Source organism: Falco punctatus (genome assembly GCF_963210335.1).
Source record: "Falco punctatus genome assembly, chromosome: 9".
In the NCBI taxonomy this organism is placed as follows: Eukaryota; Metazoa; Chordata; class Aves; order Falconiformes; family Falconidae; genus Falco; species Falco punctatus.
The window spans coordinates 34,060,943-34,075,666 of NC_137589.1; the positions used below are offsets into that span (position 1 = coordinate 34,060,943).

A 14,724-nucleotide genomic window follows, 5' to 3' on the forward strand; every position below is an offset into this window, starting at 1 on the left:
AGCCTCCTCCTGGCCAGGCTCAACAGCCCCAGTTCCCTCAGCCGCTCCTCATAGGGCTTGTGCTCCAAAGTATTTCTCAGGGGTACAAGTTTCTAAAGCAGAGCAGAGCTATCAAATATTTTGTGCACCACAGGACATTTTGATAAGAGAGAATGATCCTGCAGGGTTTTCTCTACCATTCACTGCTTTGCCTCCTTTTCCCCTTCCCTCCTCCCACTAACACCCTGAGTTTCAACACCTGCCAAGTGGCTTTACATCTTCAAATTCTTGTCCTTGCCAAATGAGATTAACACACCAGCTTCTTCTCCAAAGCCTGTTTCTTTTGCCTTGCCTTTGCAGCAGTCACTGCTCTCCTACCACAGCTATTTTGCGAAGAAAGCCTTGAACCGAGTTTCCTTGGTAGGCTGATTAATTTTCTTCCTGATTATGCAACGTTTTGCTTTGGAACAAACCTTACAGAATTGCAGCAGCTGTGAGGTTTGCCTGCAAATTCCCAGGCCGCCTCCCTGCCCACTGTGGGATGGAGCCTCTGGGCATACATATCTCCTATATGTGTTACTGTCACACACAGTGCAGGTAATGCAGCCAGCAAGTTGTGGTTGTAGGGTAGGCAAAGCCCTATTACCAATCCTGGTCTGGATCACTGTCTCCCTACAGTCACAGAAATGGTTTGCTGCTAAAACAAACAAAAACCCAAAACACAACTGAAAAACAGCTCTCAGAGGTGACTGTGAAAATATCTATGTACCAGAGAAGGCAGCAACACATGAACAAGTTTCAGCTCCAGAAGTACTGTTTCTCAAAAAAAGCACAAGTAGTCCATCCTAAATAGCTTGCATTAAAAATATGGGCTACAATTCACCTTAATTTTTCCTAACAGGCATATGGCTCATCACTATTTATTCTACTAAATACTATTTATGTTGCCAGTATCAGAAAATGCAGTGATTGCAAAAGATTTTAGCACAACCTGAAGCTTGATAGACTTCATTATTTCGGGTGCATTATAATGACTGATCTTCTTCAGCTGGCAGGGCATGAAAATGCTTGCTTTGATCTCTGCATCTGAAAGTCCAACTCAAGGCTGATTGTGGAAATATAGAGGGAGAGGAAGGTTAGTTACAAGGGATGCAGATAATCTGTTTAGAACTCAACATTTGTTTTCCCAAAGATTACAGTTTGGTTTTGTCCCAACTCTTCCTCCCATTTGGATGAACTGTAATGAGGCAAGAGTTTTTACAGGCTTTCCATCTCATGGTTTGGCATTGCAATGCTGAAGCACAAGGTCACTGAGGTCATGGCAAGAAGTAGGAAAGAAATGAACACACACAGGTGTCCAGATGATAACAACACAAATTGCATCACAACTGTCGCTAGTACAGTGACACACATTTACACACTATTTTGTTGATTAAATATAGGTCACTTCTCACTTGCAAGTGGTAAACAACATTAACCTGGGTGGCCCTTGTTTGACAGTCCCTGCAGATGTAAATAAGGATTAAGAAGGTCCAAAAGAAATTGCCAATGAAAGAGTGAGTCAGATCTAACACAAAACCCTCAAGAAGTACAAGCCAGCAAGCATGCCACCTATGCAAGCTGGTACTTTCCATCCTTGATGCTCTATATTTAGTGCCCCCAAAACAAGCAGTGCCACGGCACTGTGATTCCTTCCACTCCTGCCACCCCAGGTCCAACAGTGAAAATGAAGGAGCAGGCTCTGAGACTGTCAAAGTCAGAAGTAATTACAGTCAAACATTGTGCCTTATTATATCCTGTGCTGGGACCCCATAATTTCAAATCCAAACTTGAGAATGAATCCTCAGTGGCTGTTTATCAGAGAACTCGCAAATGATTTTGATGTGAAGATGTCAGACTAGATCTGACCTGAGATGCCCACCTAGTGCATCCCCTGCTAGCTCTGCCCTGAAAGGAATGAAGCCACATCAGGGCTGCAAGCCGCCCTGTAGGGGGATCTCAGCTTAGTAGCACACTGAGGTAAACATTGCATACACTGCCAGGATTGGCAATACATTACACAATATAAACACAGGCAATGTCACAGATCCAGATAACTCCCCATCTTAACCCTAATTTAAACACCGACTTCATCTCTTTATTCTGTAAATCCATGACGTTGTGTTTAAATGTCCTAGTCAGAGGCAAGGAAAGACCCTACTTAACTCAGAATAGTATCATAAGAGACATGATTTGATAAATACAAAACCCATCGTACAAGTGCATAGGCTGTATTAGGAGTGAACCTCCTCACTCTGTTCTGAAGACCAAATCTTTTCACGTTATCTCTACCTAAAGGGCAGCTGTCACTCACAGGTGCAGAGCTAAAAATAGCTATTGACTGATTGGACCCCACAGCCCTTTCATATAGCTTATCCTTGTGGCGCTGCAAAGGTCGAGTCCCGTGGCTTCAGAGAAATAAATAATAATTCCTGCAGCCAGGCACACAAGGGGGAGACTAGTGTCCTGAGCTCTGTCAGAAGCTGCATTGCACCCCGAAGTACAGAAATCAGCCTGCTTCCCAATAAATTTTTCTTTATTTTGTTGTTACAAGGAAAACCTGGTACCCACTAATGTCTTAGCCTGCTCTTTAAAAGCAATTGTTAGACATGTTCCAGTTCTAAATTCTAAGATAAATGTCGTTAAATTCACCTGCAATGCAAACAGCTCCTCTGTGGTACAACTGGTCTCCATCCTTCCCAGATTGCTTCCCACATTGAGCAGCCTGTGCCTCCTCTCCTGCTAAATTTTCTCTGCTCGTGGTTTCGTCCACATTAACACCCTCCTCCCACAGACTGGGTCTCTCTGGGCATTTGCACACTAGGACACAAAGCATCACTGGAAAGGATCCCACCCTGTTGCAAGGCAGTCTGCTTTTCCGCTTACACTCACCTGCTCTAATCAGAAAATAACATCAGCGTTTTCCTTCTGGGAGCAAACATAGCAACGGATGCCAACCACCCAAGACAGACACTCAGGATGTATATCGTACTGATGTCTTAAAAATAAGACAATTAAACCACAACAGGTAGCACAGGTTTGTCAGCAACATGGCCCTGAAGCATGCTTTGAGAAGACCTTGCAGGTTTAAATTGCATGCTGCTTTTCCATGAGTGCATCCAGCGGAGTCCAACCGAGGCAGTACCGCAGGACAGGAAGCAGGACAGGCAGGTCCTGTTGCTTGGGGAGCACTAAAGCTGAGGTCTGAGCGTAAAGCAAAGCCTTATCACTGGGAAGTGTTTGCACAGCGCTGTAAATTTGAACGGTGATTAATATGTCCTGATAAGATCATTCTGAGCACCTCTCATTGTCTTCCTGCCCAACACTCCTGTGCTAGCATCTTCAGTGCATACCTCAGAGTACTTTAAAAACAGTAACTGATTGATCTGAAAGACTTAATCTTCCCTTTACAAACTGAGAGAAACTGAGGCAGAAAGAATGACATGAGCAGGTCACAGCAGGGAGGCATCTCAGATTGGTGTTCATTCCAGTAGAGGCAAACATTAATGGAACAACAGAAATAATCATCAAGGAAAAATATGTAGCCTGATCTGATACTTCCGAGGATGAATAGTGAACAGAGAAAACTTACAAATTTTGCATTTCTTTTATCTGTATTGGAAAGAGAAATTCCATATATAGAAAAAATAAAGACAATAAATTTAAGGGTTCTGATACATGATTTATTATGTACCTGGTGACCCACAGTAACAAATCACAAGCACCCATAGAAAAAATAAGATAAAACTCAGAAGTTAATCACCTGGAAGTTTACACCAACAGGTTTGTTATGCTTTAACCCCAGCAGGCGACTAAGCACCACACGGCCGATCGCTCACTCCCCCCACAGTGGGACGGGGGAGAGAACCAGAAGAGTCGAAGTAAGACAACTCGTGGGTTGAGATAAGGACAGTTTAATAGGTAAAGCAAAAACCGTGTGTGCAAGCAAAACAAAACAAGGAATTCCTTCACCACCTCCCGTGGGCAGGCAGGTGCTCAGCCATCGCCAGGAAGGCAGGGCTCCATCACACGGAACGGGGCATTGGGAAGACAAACACCATCGCTCCAAGCATCCCCCACTTCCTTCTTCTTCCCACAGCTCTATATACTAGGCATGATGCCATATGGTCCGGAATATCCCTTTGGCCAGACTGAGTCAACTCTCCTGGCTGTGTCCCCTCCAAATTTCTTGTGCCCCTCCAGCCCTCTCGCTGGCAGGGCCCGAGAGACTCAAAAGTCCTTGACTTGGTGTAAACACCACCTAGTAACAACCAAAACCATCAGTGTGCTATCAACGCTGTTCTCACACCAAACCCAAAACCCAGCCCTGCACCAGCTGCTCAGAAGTAAATTAACTCTATCCCAGCTGAAACCAGGACAAGGTTTTACCTCACACTTGTGATAGGTGTGCCACCGTGCCTTGGTGGGTGGCAGTCCTCACCCTCCGAGGTACCCGGACCTCCACCCTCAGCTCACAACCAGCCAGGATCCAGCTCTTTAACTGTGTGAAGGCCAATAATTCAGTTTTTGTAAGTAATTACATCACTCAGGAATTTCATGGACATAACAGCTATTGCTTCAGTGTGGTTGATCCCACTGCGGACAGGCAGGCTGCTAGCCACCATATAAGCATCACCAGTGGTTTCCACTTTCAGCAACAAAAAGAGCACAACTATTTTTATTGCATATCCTAGATGTGGGGTGCAGGGTGCAAATAAATCTGAACCTTCGATCCTGCAGTGACTGTTTACCAAAATGTAAAGAAAAGTGCACAGAAGAAACCCAAAAATGTCTTGAAATTACTGTATCAATTAACTGGACTAAACTGAAATGTTATTCAGGTCTTTTTCATAGGAGGGATTTCAAACCACTTCACAACTTTCTTTGGCAGATAGGGAAACAGGTTTCCTCCTCACAGCCATTAACAGATTAAGAAAACACATTTGCTGCTAGCCTGCCTACCAAGTTATTCTAGCAGAGGTCCCTCCCCAAGGCCAGCAAAAGAATCAACGAAAGCATTGCTGTTCCATGGCTGTTTGCTCAATAGCCAGAAAGTGCCAAACACCATGTGTTTTAAGGATGCTATAGAGGAAAGAGGCTGTACAGGTGACCCAGGAGACTGACCACTTGAAGAGGGATGCTGAGATAATGCAAGTTGCAGCTCCACCAAGCAATGCGCTGCTCTCTCAAGTGAGGCTGGAAAGGAGCAGAAGGGATACCTTCTTGTATGACCACTGTTTCTTGTTCTCCATTTCCTTCATTTGCTCTGAGTTGTTTTGGAAATAGGCAAAAGTTACTGAAAGCGTTTTCTAAAACTTCTCTAAGGATCAATGAAAGCACTGCATGGAGATCACTGCCCATCATGCTGGCTGATATTGCCTTCCTATTTCTTCCCCTGCTTCTGATACCCTTTTGCATCCTCCATTGGCTTTTCTTTCTTAATTTCAAGCATGTTAGAGCAACACTTTGTTTAGCAACACATTTGTACAGTGTCAGTCAAAAAAAACCACAACAGGCAACCTTGATGACAAGAGATCATCTGTCTTCCTTTTCTCTACCACCAACTGCACCAGTCTCTCCAAATGATCAACATAATTTTCCAGTTTGCTCACCATGTTGTCCGAGATCCTAATGTGCCTATTGGGGCACATACAGGGAGGTCACATTTGTTTATCATCTGGAGCCAAGCAACACAGCATATAGTGTATAGTTTCAGATTCCAATAGTTTCCTCCTAGTGGCTGGATTTCATGGCAAGGGAGGGAATGATTTATCTGTTCCATATTCCATGCCTTTTCATGAGGTGCCATAATTTCATCGTGCTTGGGTCCTGCTACCACATCTCTGCAAAATCTACGTACACTGCTAATTACGTAGTCATTTCTCATACTATTTTAAAATGGTACCTTGCTGAGGGAAGAAATAATTTTGGAAGAATGTAATTTTCCTGTCTGGCATAATTTAACACTGGCCTCACTGGAGCAGAATAAATGTTCATCTAATTCAAAAGCCTCCCTCAGACAGTAACCACCAGCAGCTGTTTACAGAAAGTGCAAAAGCCACAGAACATCTACATGTGAATCTCAGGGTCCCCCGTAAGAATCATTGCAAACTACAGCTACCTTGCAAGACACAGAAAGTAACAGTTTACTATCAGTGATAGGATCTCCATCTGGCATTAGAAATCCAAGAAAGGAATTACTAGTAAGTTTAGGTAAATTCTATAATCTTGTAGAATATTTATCAAAAGGTCAAAATCCATACAAGCCTTCCAACATAAAAGGTGACATCTTTAGTAAGTAGACAGAGACATTACTCTGTCTGTACTCACCTCAGGCATTCCATGTTTCCATGCAAATACAGTAAACATAGCTCCTTCAGGATGTAAATACGCACTTCCAAAAAGGATCGTATTAAAAGATAGTTCAAAACAAGCAATATAACAATCTGGCAACACTGGCTTCAGAAATCCTTGCTACCTCTCTTCTCCATCCAGCATACTTCCCCTCTGGAGGGGATCCCACTTCCCACCAACCTACACAGTGTTGTGGTCCTGCTATAGCTACATGGCACTGTCCCATCTGCCTTCAGACGTCCGCCAGTGACACAGACCACAGGCTGATCTCGGTGCTGATGCCAAAATCCAGCCCAGTGGTGCCAAGAACAGACTGAGCTCCAGCTCACAGGCCCAGACCTGATTTAGCTGTACAAACAGAATAAAAAGAACAAGTAGGAAACTCAAATGCCAGGAAGGATATAGCAGTGCCAACGGACTGCTGTAGAAGTCTGAGGAATAACTTTAAATGTCCTTTAGCCTCAGATAGATTATTAAAAAAAAAAAAAAAAAAAAAAAAAGACAGAAGGCAAAATGGAACAGTCATAAGAAGAAGCTCTAGAAAAAGTGAACTTTACACCTCAACAACTGGTTCAGGAACCACAGAGGAACCACCAGGCTAGATATTATGGCTGTTCAATGACAAGATGAAAATCCTCTTGCTATAGTTCTGCCATTGCATCTCTCTATTTATGGTCAGGTATTAAACGCAACACTATGCCCCAGAGCACTGTAACTCAGGCACCAAGCATATATCCATGCCCAGGTTTCCATCCTAAGAGTGAAATAAGATCCTCATTCCTTTGTAATTGTCACCTCAAGGTTGGGCATCATTTACCAAGAGGCTGCCCAGTTGCTGGCATTTCTTAACATCTCACAGTTTATAAAAGCATCAGGATTAAGATTTTCTTTCAGCAATTATTTCTTGGCACAGGGAAGTGGAGCAAGGCATTATTGCAGCACAACACAATTAGTGCAGCAGCACACCATCAGCTTGCTTCGCTGTCACATAATCTTTGGCAGCACTTCAGCACCTCTGCACCATTTCGGCAGCAGAGAGCAACCATGAAACTAGTTTGACCAGTGCTCCAGGAGTCTGCGGTGTTCCCTGGGCTCTGCCGGTGCTGCCATCCTTGCCCTGGCTTTCCTAGAGAAGGTTTCAGTGGAGGGGCCCAAACTTCTGGAAACCAGCCTGAAGGACCGTCTGGTGACGACTGTGGAGCTGGACCACAGGACATCTTTGACAAGATCAGTGTAATCTCTTGACTAATTTTAAACTTGCTCACAAATCTACATGCCCTGATTTTCAGGGTTCCTAATTAATCAAGCAGGGTTCAACTTTATTTTGGTGACCAGCTCTGGAAGATACTAACTTGTGAGAAAGATCTTATGGTATCTACTGAGGGTGATATGGCTAAGATGCCTGTGCTCCCTGAACACTCTTCAGGTCCCAGCAGAGCCCAGAGAAGACCTTAAAGCAGCTTTCAGGACAAGGCTTGCTTTTCTGACCCTTGCACTGGCTCTTTTGCTGGTCTTCAGGAACCAAAGGGGGTTTCAGTGGGACTGGGACAGATGGTAGAGTAACTATCTCACTTTTGAAAGGTGCATTGTGCTTGTCCATGTTCAAAAGAAACAGAAAGTAAATTCCAAGGGAGGCAAGCACCAAAAGCAGCCTGCTAGGATGTACAGCTCCTGTTTTCATGCCACATCTCTGCCCCCTGCACAGCAGCCTTTCTACATATGTTTTCTTTCTCCAGAGCAGCCGGGCTAAAGACCTTGGTCAAGGCATGACATCCATGCTCCTATTCCCAGTTTGGGACTAAATCAGGGCACTCTTCACCACTTACTGTAGACCTGCTGAGAGTCTTCCAGCAAGGTTTGTAGTTCAACGGAAAACACCCAGGACAGGCAGATCCCTGCCAAATTTCATCTGCTTATTAGTGGAGGGAAGGACAACAGACATTCAGAAATCATTTTCCTAGAATGCCAGGTAGGGGGCAGCTTGCATACTGGCTGATGAACTGTCTGAACCACACAGGACTGGCACCAAGCCAGCAATCGGCGATGCTGCTGCAGCTTGTCAGATAATAAAAGTCATTGCGCCTTGCTCAGCTTCTGCCGCCTGCCTACCCTGGAGCACCACCTCTCCCTGACCTGACACTCTCGTGATGACCGGGAGTTAAAAGGCAAAACAAAAGGTTATTCTGAGAAGTGTTTAAGGTAACCATGTCACTCTGTCAGAACTGCATGGACCCAATCTGGAGGTACTGATCTCGGCCCCATTTACGACAGTTACATCAGTACATGTAGTTACCACCTCAAAATACAGCTGTAGCTGGTGTATGCTCACGAGTCCTGCAACTATCCCTCCAGATACAACGTATGACGGGAAGCAGCCTGTTGGTTAACTCCAATTGTAGACAACCAGGAAAATCACCTCACTGAATGCTTACCATGCAAACAGATTTTATTGCAGTTTCAGATTCACAGTAAGTGCTCTTTGACCTGAGATGTTCTTCCCAACATTTAAGTTTTTTTATACATATATATATATACATAGCCCCATGATTTAACATTCCCTTTACAGGCATGGCATACAGCAGGACTGCATCAGCAGGTAGGCCAAGTAAGAACATACATTAACCAACAAACCTAAACCAAAGTGCAACAAAAATGCAGCAGTCTCGAAATGCTGCCTGGGTTTAGTATTTGCCAAACCATTTTCATATAAAAGTACACTTCACTTTCAATAAATACATTCCAACTTTGTCTCAGATGCAGCTGTGATTCCGGACCATAATAATTGACAATCCATATCTAGAACTAGCTAGTGTAATTCTTCAAGTAGGAAAGAACAAAAATGTGCCATCCACTCTTACGTGGAGTTTGGGATTCCTCAGTTACTGGGGACTGAAAACCACACACAGCTGCCTCACATGCATTTTGGTTGGAGACAAACTTATTTAGGTACACGTATCTGGGGAAATCACAAACTGGGAAAAGGAGGAGGCTTAATTAGAATGTCATATTAGGCAAGTGTTGTAAGCAGGGAGCACAAAGTCAAACCTCTTCCTCTGAAGACAGATAGCTGTGTTAGGGCTGTCCCTTCAAGTCTTTCCCAGCCCTCTTCCAAAAAATCTAAGTACTTAGTAGGTTCCCCAGGAGATCTGAGGGTGACCAGGAACATGTGCTTGCAGGGTAGAAGACTACTGTTCTCAGTGCATCTTCCAGGAAGACATCCTGAAAACCAGAAATGATGCAATTAATAACTCCAACTCTTAAACCTATCAATTCCCTGGAAAAGGCTAGAAATTAAGGTGTCCTGGCTTCAGCTGGGATAGAGTTAATTTTCTTCTGAGCAGCTGGTGCAGGGCTGGGGTTTGGGTTTGGTGTGAGAACAGCGTTGATAGCACACTGATGGTTTTGGTTGTTACTAGGTGGTGTTTACACTAAGTCAAGGACTTTTGAGTCTCTCGGGCCCTGCCAGCGAGAGGGCTGGAGGGGCACAAGAAATTTGGAGGGGACACAGCCAGGAGAGTTGACTCAGTCTGGCCAAAGGGATATTCCAGACCATATGGCATCATGCCTAGTATATAGAGCTGTGGGAAGAAGAAGGAAGTGGGGGATGCTTGGAGCGATGGTGTTTGTCTTCCCAATGCCCCGTTCCGTGTGATGGAGCCCTGCCTTCCTGGCGATGGCTGAGCACCTGCCTGCCCACAGGAGGTGGTGAAGGAATTCCTTGTTTTGTTTTGCTTGCACACACGGTTTTTGCTTTGCCTATTAAACTGTCCTTATCTCAACCCACGAGTTGTCTTACGAGTTGTCTTACTTCGACTCTTCTGGTTGTCTCCCCTGTCCCACTGTGGGGGGAGTGAGCGATTGGCCGTGTGGGACTTTGTGTGGCTGGCATTAAGCCATGACATAAGGTCAGCTCACTGCTGGGTTGTGAGAACTTTAATGCATTAGTTTATTGTTGATTTTCTCCTACTGACCAACAAGTACGTAATAAAAAAGTTGTTAGACTTACTGCATTGCTGTTCACCTTAAACTGTTAGACAACAAAGACAAGATTCCCATTTATCAGATCTGTTTAACTTCTAGCATAACTAACATCTGAAGAGCTGCAGATTAAATAAGTGATTGCAAGGGTGAGGGGGAAGTGAAGAAGCATGTACAGTCATATCCCTTCCAATTTGTCACAGAACAAACAGACCTATTGGTCAGTACTAATATTATGTGAATTGAATTTGTCACCACATACCAAACACCTTGGCACAGAATTTAATCACACACATGTCCCTGGAAATCCCATCGGGCTGTAATTGATTAGATAAATGTGTATTACCTGCTGAAAATCAGCTGGCTGATGATTGGTTAAAGATCTTGTGGTCATGGAAAATGAAGTACTTTGTGGCAGCTGGAAACTGCCACCAATATTTGATCTGTTAATAGTCCTGAAAGTTCACTGCCTGGAAACAATACAAGAAAGGACTGCTTTTCATGCAAGATGACTGCCAGCTGCAGGCAGCTCTTTGCTGTACAGAAATAATTTCTTCGAGATTATCAAACCAAATCTATCAAGAGATAGAAAAATCTCTGTGAAAAGCATTTCCTTGAGTGATGGTGGGTACCAACATAAACATGCACAGAAACATCTGCAAACAAGCCATCAGTGACAACTAAAACCAACAAGAAACAGCTTCATTCATCCTGTCATCTTCTCTCTCCTCTCCGTTTGTGGAGGAAAACTCGTTTTCCAAAATAAATATATTACTAAAAAGCTGTAAAATATTTATTAAAACACCTTTTCTTTTCCTGGCAATGTTACATTAAAAGCTCAGATCTCCATCAATATCTTAGAAATTGGCAGCTTCCAGTTATGCAAGACAACATTTTCCCATTTTTAAAAATGGGAAAGGGCATTTCTCCCTCTTTCAAAACTGTGGGACTTTTCCAGAAAACAAAAAGTCAATTCCCCATTTTTTTCCAGATTTCTGAAAAAGTTAGAATTTTCCAATGGGGAAAAGCAACGGTAACAAGAACAAAGTTCCCCTATCCCCCACTGCTCAGAGAAAATATCCCAGTTTTCATGCCCAGAACCAGTGACAATAGCTCTCAAGGTCCAGCATCTGAGTCCAGGAGTAACTGCTGCCTCCAGAGCTTTCCCAAGGAAGAGGCACAGGTACAGGCTTTATTTCTACTGCTCCAGTGCCTGAAGAATGCAGGTGGGTGGGGAGACCACCTCATTACAGTGGGCATTAACTACTGCTGATAAGCAGGGATGGTTTGAGCCCTGCACAAACAGGTGAGTCAGGCTGGCAGCAGAACGGTGTGTCCCGGACAAGCCCAGGAGGACGGGTGCAGGCTCTGTTCTGCTCCACGCTGACAACCATGAGCCTGGCAGGTAGGCAAACCTCACCCAACACTCTTCATAGCCCCAACTGACCACCTGCCTTACCACAAACCCCCACCACTCTGGCAAGTAATAAGATGTAGTTTCTGCCTTCTCCTCTTCCACTGATTCACTCTGACGTGGCCTTAAAGAGGTGGAGGAGGACAGTTTTCTACCTTCTTTCTCATATTTTGCTTTTACATATATTTTCTGATTTGTGTCACTTTTTCTGCAGGACAGGAACAACAGAAAGTTGCTGTTCTGATCCACGCAGTCCTGCTGAAGTACTGAATGTGCAGTCACATGGAATCATAGAATATCTCAAGTTGGAAGGCATCCATAAGGATCAGAATGTCACACGTGGGAGTGATTTAGGTCAAAGTTTATTATATTCCTAGTTCCATACATGAACACTCTTCTCCTCCCCTCCTCCCAGGTAAGAGGAAAATGCTTGATCTACATTAAATAGAGCAAAGTCCTCCTCCTGCACAGTGAGGATGCACCAAGCCAAGGGGAAAGCAGCACACGCTATCAGCATGGTCTTGGGGCCAAGTACAGTGCCAGCAAGAAGTCTGTCAAAAGATAATTTGTTTATGTATAATTTACCTAGCTAGACTCAATGGCCTGTCCTTGGGCTGTCTATTGCTGCAAGACAGAATTATATGTCCTTCTAAGCTAACATGACAGGAGATAATATGTACGTATTTTAAAAATGACATAACAATGAGTTTGGATACTGCATAAGAGGCAGACCTTCAGTGATCACAGCTTCTATAAATCAAGCACTTGCAAGACACACAGAGCAGATTGCTACAGAGCTCAGATGCAGACTGCTGTGAAATGGTCCTGAGTATAGACATCCTAATTAGAGATATTCCAACAACTGTATCCAATATCAATTTAGATACAGAGTTTTGCTCTGTGCGGATGAATTGCGTTTTTAAGCTACTGGTTATTCTAGATGGAGATCCCATTTGTCTCTGTCACAGTGTTAGGCATACAGTAATCGTTACTGAGTGTTCTGGCTTGTGCTATGCTACTAAAGTATGTAACGTAATGAAGTCCATAAAATAAATTGCAAAGAAGATGGTTGCAGTATTAGTCACAACAGCAGTTTTCAGTATTTACTAACAGCACGATACCTGAGCTGCATTCTAGCACCAAGAGGAACATTCACTGGTTGTAAAGGGAATTACACGCTTTCTGTGAGAACTAAGAAGAAATATAATCATCCTTTAAACAGCTAACAGTAAGGATGGAGTCCACACAGTTTTGGGAATGCTACAGTCTTTGGGAAATACATTCATCCTCAAAAACTGACAGCCTTCGACCAAGTGTTTATTATACCCTTGAATATTAGCCATACAAACTAGGAAGCATTTATTTACCTTTAAAAGCCAAATATGCACTAAGGAAATAATCACCACTTGCAACACACTTCCATTTCTATATCCCATAGCATAAGAGTCAAGTGCTGTGCATGACACTCCTTTCTTACCTCAGCACAGCACTTTCTTACCTTCCTAGGTAAGAAAGGTCAAGAGTAAAATTCTGATAAAGCCAAGCTGATTTGTACTTATTTTTGCTCTCTCAATGCATTGCAAGAATACCACTGGCAGATTTGACAAAGAAAAACTGTATTTAAACTGAAACTTACTTCTAGCGGCAGCAGATATGTACTTGGCATTTTCCTGGTGAAGCGTTGCATCTTTTGTGTTGTATCTGAGCTTAGCAGCAATGGTGACGTTGACTGATCTGCTTTTCCACAGAGGTCCACGATTCATCTGCTTTAATCCTACACAGCAACTTCGGATGAGCTTCCAAGTAATACAGCAGAGGTCCAGCCACAGGATGTTTATATAGTACTTCTGCTAATTGCTGTAGAGGGGACACAATTTTGACAGAAGGGTCAGAGAAGGACATTGTCCAGCTTTGCTGTCTAATCATACCCAAACATAGGGATCTTTCAGCCAGAAGGCCAAAAAAGTACAAGATGGCCTTTTATTTTGTGTCAGAAAATAGAAGGCAAAAGTTATTCTGTAGTGCAACTCTGAATTGTTCTATAGTCTTTAGTAACCACAATTGCCATTGGCTTCTGATTTTCATAACCACTCAAGCCTCAGGCCATGCAAACTGAGGGAGAATTGAGAGGGACATCCTCCAGCCTCCAGCAGAAGTCCACATAACTGGCAATCACTTAACTGCATTGTCTTAGGATGACTGGAACCAACAATCACAAGGGCTCCCCGGACAAAAATGTTGTTTATTTACTCAGTTTTAAACTATTTAAACCCTGGGCACTGAACCTCCATTTGAAAAGTTTCAATGTCTGAAGAGCATGTGGAAACTCTCTACTGTAAAAGTGACTTCATTTAGAAAATCCTTTTCCAGATCATTGCAATTTAATGGGAAAAATCAATTTCAGACTGAAATTCTTCTTCACCATATATTTGCTATAGATCTTTGAAGGCATACTTGAGGTGAACCTGTAATCACATAGAACATACCACTAACAGACCAGAAAACCAGTTGGTAAGCTGTATCCCATTAATACAGTGTTTTCAGGTTTGTAAGCTTGTGAGTAGGCTGGGTAAATAACTAAGGTGAACACACTGCACAAAAACAAGTTATTATTACATGAGGGTGTAGCTGTCACAGTATAAAAGATGGTTGAGTAAGCAGATTGAATAGCAAAGAGCAAGAAGCAAACAACAGTGCTAAGGAGATTACAGAAACAAGAACTGATATTTTACTGAGAGAGGTGAGTAACTTAAGACAAAAAGAACTAAACAAACAAAAAAAAGTTGCTTGCTTTGTCCACTTCTTGGGTGAAGGTGCTTAGTGGATTTTAACAGCTCCCTGCTGCCACAGAGTTAAGACTTCAGTGATGTTGATCTCTTCTGCTCTCTCCTGTGACACAATGCATGTTTTGGTCTTTCGTAGTAAGCTCATTAAAAGATGTAGGAGACTTTTATGCTTTT

General features: G+C 43.3%; 1 protein-coding gene across 1 annotated transcript in view; it reads right to left on the reverse strand.

Annotated features, from left to right (window-relative positions):
* The window catches only part of GPAM (glycerol-3-phosphate acyltransferase, mitochondrial), a 91,426-nt gene extending 77,878 nt beyond the window's left edge, over positions 1 to 13,548 (reverse strand). The window contains exon 1 of the mRNA XM_080403289.1: positions 13,401 to 13,548. The gene's annotated coding sequence lies outside the window, so the exon portion shown is untranslated. The remainder of the gene's footprint in view (positions 1 to 13,400) is intronic.
* Positions 13,549 to 14,724: the final 1,176 nt, after the last annotated feature.